The sequence below is a fragment of the Mustela erminea genome, chromosome 16, assembly GCF_009829155.1.
Source record: "Mustela erminea isolate mMusErm1 chromosome 16, mMusErm1.Pri, whole genome shotgun sequence".
NCBI lineage: Eukaryota > Metazoa > Chordata > Mammalia > Carnivora > Mustelidae > Mustela > Mustela erminea.
This window is the reverse complement of record NC_045629.1, coordinates 7,152,735-7,160,158: the sequence shown is the minus strand read 5'-3', so window position 1 is coordinate 7,160,158 and position 7,424 is coordinate 7,152,735. Positions and strand designations below refer to the sequence as shown.

Genomic DNA, 7,424 nt, shown 5'->3' with positions numbered 1-7,424 from the left:
TAGGCAGTAATCTCTTCATATCAGCCGCAGCAACTTCTTTCAAGATATGTCTCCAAAGGCAAAGGCAACAAAAGAGAAAATGAACTTTTGGGACTGCATCAAAATCAAAAGCTTCTGCACAGCCAAGGAAACAGTCAAAAAACCAAAGAGGCAACCCACGAATGGGAGAAGATATTTGCAAATGACAGTACAGACAAAAGGTTGATATCCAGGATCTATAGAGAACTCCTCAAACTCACCACACACAAAACAGATAATCATATCAAAAAAATGGGCAGAAGATATGGACAGACACTTCTCCAATAAAGACATACAAATGGCTATCAGACACATGAAAAAAGGTTCATCATCACTAGCCATCAGGGAGATTCAAATTAAAACTACACTGAGATATCACTTTACACCAGTTGGAGTGGCCAAAATTAGCAAGACAGGAAACAACATGTGTTGGAGGGGATGTGGAGAAAGGGGAACCCTCTTCCACTGTTGGTGGGAATGCAAGTTGGTGCAGCCTCTTTGGAGAACAGTGTGGAGATTCCTCAAGAAATTAAAAATAGAACTTCCCTATGACCCTGCCATTGCACTCCTGGGTATTTACCCCAAAGATACAGACGTAGTGAAAAGAAGGGCCATCTGTACCCCAATGTTTATAGCAGCAATGGCCACGGTCGCCAAACTGTGGAAAGAACCAAGATGCCCTTCAACGGACGAATGGATAAGGAAGATGTGGTCCATATACACTATGGAGTATTATGCCTCCATCAGAAAGGATGAATACCCAACTTTTGTAGCAACATGGATGGGACAGGAAGAGATTATGCTGAGTGAAATAAGTCAAGCAGAGAGCCAATTATCATATGGTTTCACTTATTTGTGGAGCATAACAAATAGCATGGAGGACAAGGGGAGTTAGGAGAAGGAAGTTGAGGGAAATTGGAAGGGGAGTTGGACCATGAGAGACTATGGACTTTGAAAAACAATCTGAGAGTTTTGAGGGGGCAGGGGGTGGAAGGTTGGGGGAACCAGGTGGTGGGTATTGGAGAGGGCACAGATTGCATGGAGCACTGGGTGTGGTGCAAAAACAATGAATACTGTTATGCTGAAAATAAATTAAAAAAAATTAAGTAACAAAAAAAAAAAAAGAAAAAAAAAAAGAAAATGAAATTAACTTGGTGACTCTGGGCAAGTTTTTCATCTTAAAACCTGGAGGGAGAATTAAGTTAGTGAGATGGAAAATATAGTGGGAGGGATGACTAGTTCATGTCCTTTCTACACATGAGAGGACTGTGTGTCAACTTGGTTTATGTAAGTGCAGGAAGACAGACACACCAATTTCTCACCTGGGAAGTTGCATAATCAGTAGCTACCTATAGGTTCTTGTCTCCTATAAATGATTAGAAAATTATCAGGTCTGTTTTTTAGTACTTTATCCCCTAAACCTCCTTGAAATTTTTGCAAACTCCCTTCTGTGGTTCTTCCAGAATGATCTCCCCATTCACTTAGTAGGGGAAATTGCTTGATACATTCCATAACTCCCAATGACCTTTTTTAGGCTACAAGTATTAACGGGGGCTTAGAAAAAGAAACCAGGTGGAACTACATCTCTTTCCAAATTCTAGAAGTTTTTATCTGGCTAAATGGAAAGAATGCCAACATGTAATTTCTAAGTTGGCTTTATCCCAAGAACATTTTTCCTGCCATAAGTACTTTAACCTTTCCACACCCATCTAGGAGGCTCAAAAACTACACATCTTCTCTGGGGCACATCTCTTGGAATCATTGTTCAGAGACTAGGCAAAGGGTGAAGGCTCATAAATTTAGATTAGCCTTTTAAAGCAGTTGCTGTCAGCCTCTCAGGCAGAGATTACTCACCATTTTCTGGAGATTTTAGTGCTTCCTTCTGCTGCCTGCTGTGCAATATTTACTTTCTGTCATGGTGGGAGAGATGGAAATGTGGGCTATGATCTGTAAGTGTCTCCTTGGCTTTCCAGTGAAAATCCCATGTGTGGTTATCTGTAAAACCCACACAATCTGTGGAAGGTGGAAGAGTTTTGGCAATCTCTGTTCTCATATATTTAGAGTTAATTTTTTAAACAGTTTTTTTCCCTCTTCTTTAGCATTTCTGGATTTTCTGTTTATTATTTATTCTTAATTGCCCACATTTTTTGATCTGGGAGAGAGAGGGAAAGCTAGACTTTGAAAGTCTGGAAACTGGTGAAATCCTCTTGGTCAAGCTCACAAATAAAATTCCAGGGATGGGAAGCTCCATAGGCATTGCACAATTGGAAAAATACTGCAGCTCTGGAGGAAAATCCTCAATTTCTGGTACACAAGGTGACAGAAGACAATGAGGGCAAATGAAGACAAAGACTACTGGAAGTCTTTGGTTGGCCATTAGTGGCTCATTAATCCCATCCAAGAGTTTAGACAAGTCATTCTCAAAGTGGTGTACAAATTAGGAACAGTAGAGTTGAGGATAAGTAACAACTTATAATTATTTTATTTCTTTAGCTCTCTGTATATAGGGCTGAGGAAATAAGAAAATTTGGGGGATGGTAAATATTATGTTCTTATTTTCAAGATTGTACAAGATATTAAAATTAGCATGTCATGATGGCAGCTAGATTTATCATTTATACTTCATAATGTATATAAAAATTGAATTACTATGTTATACTCCTGAAACTAATATATTATTGTCAACTACACATCAATGAAAATATCAGCATGTCAACAGCATTAGCACAAAAGAGTAATTGGAGGCATTCTGTAATGGTGAAGAAAATGCTATAGTAGATGGGAAGCAATTTATTTCCAATAACTCTAAAGAGAAAATGTAACACTTCCTTGTCAAAACTCACTTTTCCTACTACACATTTTATGTTTCTGGTTGCAAACCTCATTTCTGTATGAACCTGTGATTTCTGTAGACCAGATACATCTGAAATTCAATGTATTTCCCTGTGAGTTGGAGTTAGTTACAATGCTTTTGTGGGCACTTGAATATACCAGAACAAACATGCAGTTGCTAGAGCCTGCCTTCCATCTTCCATTTTTCACGGGCACGAGGCTCAACAACTGGCAACTCTGATTTCAAAGCAAGAGGCTTTTCTGAGATAAGATTGATCCTCCATTTTAAAAAAAAGGGCAATAAGCCACGCTTCCTATGCCCCATTCTACTCTGCTGGCTCCAAATGCACTCCTGTCCAAGTCCAAAATGGCCACCATTCAGCAGTTGGTAAGAAGATGGTGCTTAGTGGAGAGCAAAGGCTTTGAAGGAAGTAGGAGTGGGAATGGCTCTGCAAAAACTGGGTGCCATGGTCCAACCAGATTGTGTCATCTCTTTTGATGTCAAACAACTCACCATAAGCACTAGAGCACTTTTAAAATAGCATCGTTTTCATGTAATCTGGAAGGGAAATTTGAAGAAAGTACAGCTGATGGCAGAAAAACTCAGACTGTCTGCAACTTGACAAATGGTGCATTGGTTCAATATCAGGAATGGAATGGGAAGGAAAGCACAATAATATGAAAATTAGAAAATGGGAAATTAGAAGTGGAATGTGTCATGAAAAATGTCACCTATACTCAGATCTAAGAACAAGCAGAGTGAAAATTCCATCATCCTTTTGGACAGGAATTAGTTGTGAGGATGAATGAGCTCAGTTCAGTGAGCAAGTATACTCTATACTGCTTTTTCCCCTTTACTATGTCCAATTATTTTTATAACAAACATTTTACATGCAACTATTTTGAAGTGTTAATTTAATTAGGATCATCCCTTTGGTTAGGAAATAAATGTGTTTGTGCTAAAAAAGAAAATAAAAAAGAAAAAAAAAAGCCTCTTGAAGTCTTATCATCCTTCAAGGTCCAGTCCATTCATTAGTGCAGTTAAAAGCAGTTCACTTAACCTTGATACTAAGGTTTGTAGAGGAGTTTGTCCCAGATTGGGTTTGTCTCAGTCTCCAGACTCAGAGCATTAATGGCTTCCTCAATTGAAGTGACTACTTAGTTCAACTTTGGCCATGTGTTGAGGGGTGTGTGTGTGTGTGTGTGTGTGTGTGTGTGTGTGTGCATGCGTGCACTCGTGTGTGTGTGTGTGCCTCTGTGTGTGTGCATATTTATTTGCATACTTATGTGTGTGTATTGTGTGTGTGTATGTGCATTGCACATCACTAGAAATAGTTAAAACTGTCCCAAGCTGCCTCTCCATAAGCCAGGAACACTTCAAAGTGTAGCATCTCTTGAGGAATGTTGCTGATTGCCTGAGTACATACAAGCTTAAATCTGCAAGGAGTCTGTGCTTGCCTGTGGTTGTGGGCTTGGGCTCCAGAGCCAGACTGCCTGGAATCAAATACCTGCTCCACAACTGACTTGTGATATGTCCTGGGGGAAATGGCTTAACCACTCGCTTCCTCACTTCTCCCAGCTGTAAGAGGGTTATTGTGAGGACTAATTGAAAGAATCGATTAATAATTATAAAGTACCTGAACAGTGTGCAGCACATAGTAAGTGCTCAACAGTATAAGCTGACAGTATTATTTTTACTGAGAAATATCAGGAAGTTGATGTGGGCAGCCAGCCATTAAGAGTTAAAGCTGAAACTGGACAAGGGTAACTAAGGGAGATGTCATATATTCCACTAGGCAGGAACCATCACGAGATGTGACCAGGTAATAGAAAATGCCAGCATTATGGAACTTCCCTAAGGTCAAAGGAAAAAAGAAGGAAGAAGAGATGAGGACTTTAAAAAAATTAATTTTTTTTTTTTTTTTTTAGACACAGAGTGTGTGTGGGGGATGGGGAGGCAGAGGGACAGGGAGAGAGAGAATCTTAAGCAGACTCCCTGCTGAGAGTAGAGCCAGAGGTGGGGCTCCATCCCAGGACCCTGAGATCATGACCTGAGCCAAAAGCAAGAGTTGGACACTTAACTGACTGAGCCACACTCATGCCCTCTGAGATAAAGATTTTTTTTTTTTTTTAACAAGATGAAGCTGAGCCAAAAGCAAGAGTTGGACACTTAACTGACTGAGCCACACTCATGCCCTCTGAGATAAAGATTTTTTTTTTTTTTTAACAAGATGAAGCTGAGGGGCACCTGTGTTACTTAGTCAGTTAAGTGCCCATCTCTTGATTTTGGTTCAGGTTATGATCCCAGGACTCAAGCCCCACATCAGGCTTCCTGCTCAGTGGGGAGTCTGCTCTCTCTCTCTCTCTCCCCTTTCTCTCTCCAGTGCTCATTCTCCCTCTCTCTCTCTCAAATATATAAATAAAATACATAAAAAAACAACAACAACAAGATTAAGCTGCAGTGGGCTGAAGAACTTGCCTTTTCTGCAGTGGATGGAGTTTGTTATTGAAGCTGTTTTATTTCAAGTGTCAGCTAGTATATAAATAAACCAGGTGGCTGACAATAAGAATATAGAGATGACTTGTGGAACCCAAAGACAGGGACCCAGATGGGCCTCAGGAAAGACTGGTGCAAGAAATATGAAAAGCTCTCCATTTCTTGCTTACTTCTGTGCTTTTATTCAGGAGTCGTACACTGCAGAACTTACTCCGTTCCTCAGTTGACTTGATGGATGGAAAGTTCACCAGCAGCTTCCAAGTCCATGTGTTACTATTCTGCCATATGTTGACTCTCACTGTCATACTTCAGGCTCAGGTATGCTTCAAGGGCAAAAGGAGTGGGAGTCACATGATATCAACACGGTGGCGATGAAGCAACCTCACGTCTTGGAGATGTGCTTCGCAGAAGGGCCACCATGCTATACACCTCTGGGGATCATCGTTCACTTGGTCCACAGTGGTGGCCTGAATGGTAATACCCTCTTCTTTATTTGGTATTAATAAATCCATATACCACAACTATTAACCATATGAATTATATCATGTCCACATTTTGAGGTGATACCATTTGATTAAGTAAGGTCAGTTCTGTAGAAGATCAACTTCATTGCCCTGCCAGTATGCCTTTGTCTTTTCATCACTTTCCTAGAAACCTATCTTTTAAAAAATGTAACAGATACAATTTTCAGCTGTAGAAGTTATCTGATGGTGGAATTCTGTGAGTGTGTCCACCTTACCTGTGACATGAGGTGGGGGGAGTTTAGGCACTCACTTCTTGTCCAGGGGCCTTGCTGTGTCTTAAAACCTGATATTACAGTTTTCTCAGCTTATTGCCACTTGGGGACTTCAGTTTTCAATTGAATGAGATTTTTGGTGGCCTGGCTCTGTAAATCATGATCACTATGGCAACAAGAGGACTATTTTTCTATTTTTCTGGGTGATTGCTTCTTCTATAAATGGACAAGGTCATATATGGTCTCCTACAATTTTGGAATATGTATTACAAGGAAAAAGTAAGATGCTTTAAAAAACATAAGCTTTCATCACCTCCCCTTTCAGGTGGGGATCGAATGAATCATGCAGGCCAGTGGTCTGCTTGAGTAAATATGATAACATCTGCTTTCCTTCTCCACATTAGCATGTCTTACTAAATGTGCTAAGACTATATAAGTTGTAATTATTAAAATTTAGTGCTCAGATTGAACACTTTATTTTCTTTCTAAGATAATAGAAGAAAAATTTAACAGCATTCAGAGATCACCAATGGAGAGGTGCTTAGGTGGCTCAGTCAGTTAAGCAATTGCCTTCAGCTCAGGTCATGATCCCAGAGTCCTGGGGTCCAGCCCCATGTTGGGCTCCCTGCTCAATGCAGAGTCTGCTTCTCCCTCTCTTCTGCTGCTGCCCCTGCTTGTGCTCTCTCTCTTCCTTAAAAAAGTAAATAAATAAAAATCTTTAAAAAAAATCAACAATGGATGAAACAAGATGGGATTGGGAGGGAGACAAACCATAAGTGACTCTTAATCTCACAAAACAAACTGAGGGTTGCTGGGGGGAGGGGGTTTGAGAGAAGGGGGTGGGATTATGGACATTGGGGACGGTATGTGCTTTGGTGAGTGCTGTGAAGTGTGTAAACCTGGTGATTCACAGACCTGTACCCCTGGGGATAAATACATATGTTTATAAAAAATAAAAAATTAAAAAAAATCAACAATGGATCCACAAGAATTGTGAAATTTTGTGTGTTCAGCGAGATAGGAACCAGCATTAAAGTAGTGGTTCTTCTAACTTTCACACGTCTTTTTGGATTCCTTTGTATTACCATTGTTATCACACCTGATGATCAGTGCCGTGAACAGTGAACAATAAGTGTTTAAAGTATTTGTTGATTAGTTGACTGTTAACCAGCTTCTGTCAGTACTTTTTGTTATGTTACATTGCCTCTAAATCTCCATGGTCTTGCTCCTTTTTGGTGAGCCATTGAGGACTCATCCAGATAAAAAGAGACAAGGTTTGAGTCTGAAGCAGCCAAAGGAGAGAAAGGATGTGAGGCTGGAGGAAAAGAGGGTCAACTTCTA

General features: G+C 40.2%; 1 pseudogene; it reads left to right on the top strand.

Annotated features, from left to right (window-relative positions):
* The first annotated feature begins 3,217 nt into the window (after nucleotides 1-3,217).
* Nucleotides 3,218-3,613, top strand: LOC116574928 (annotated as a pseudogene).
* Nucleotides 3,614-7,424: the final 3,811 nt, after the last annotated feature.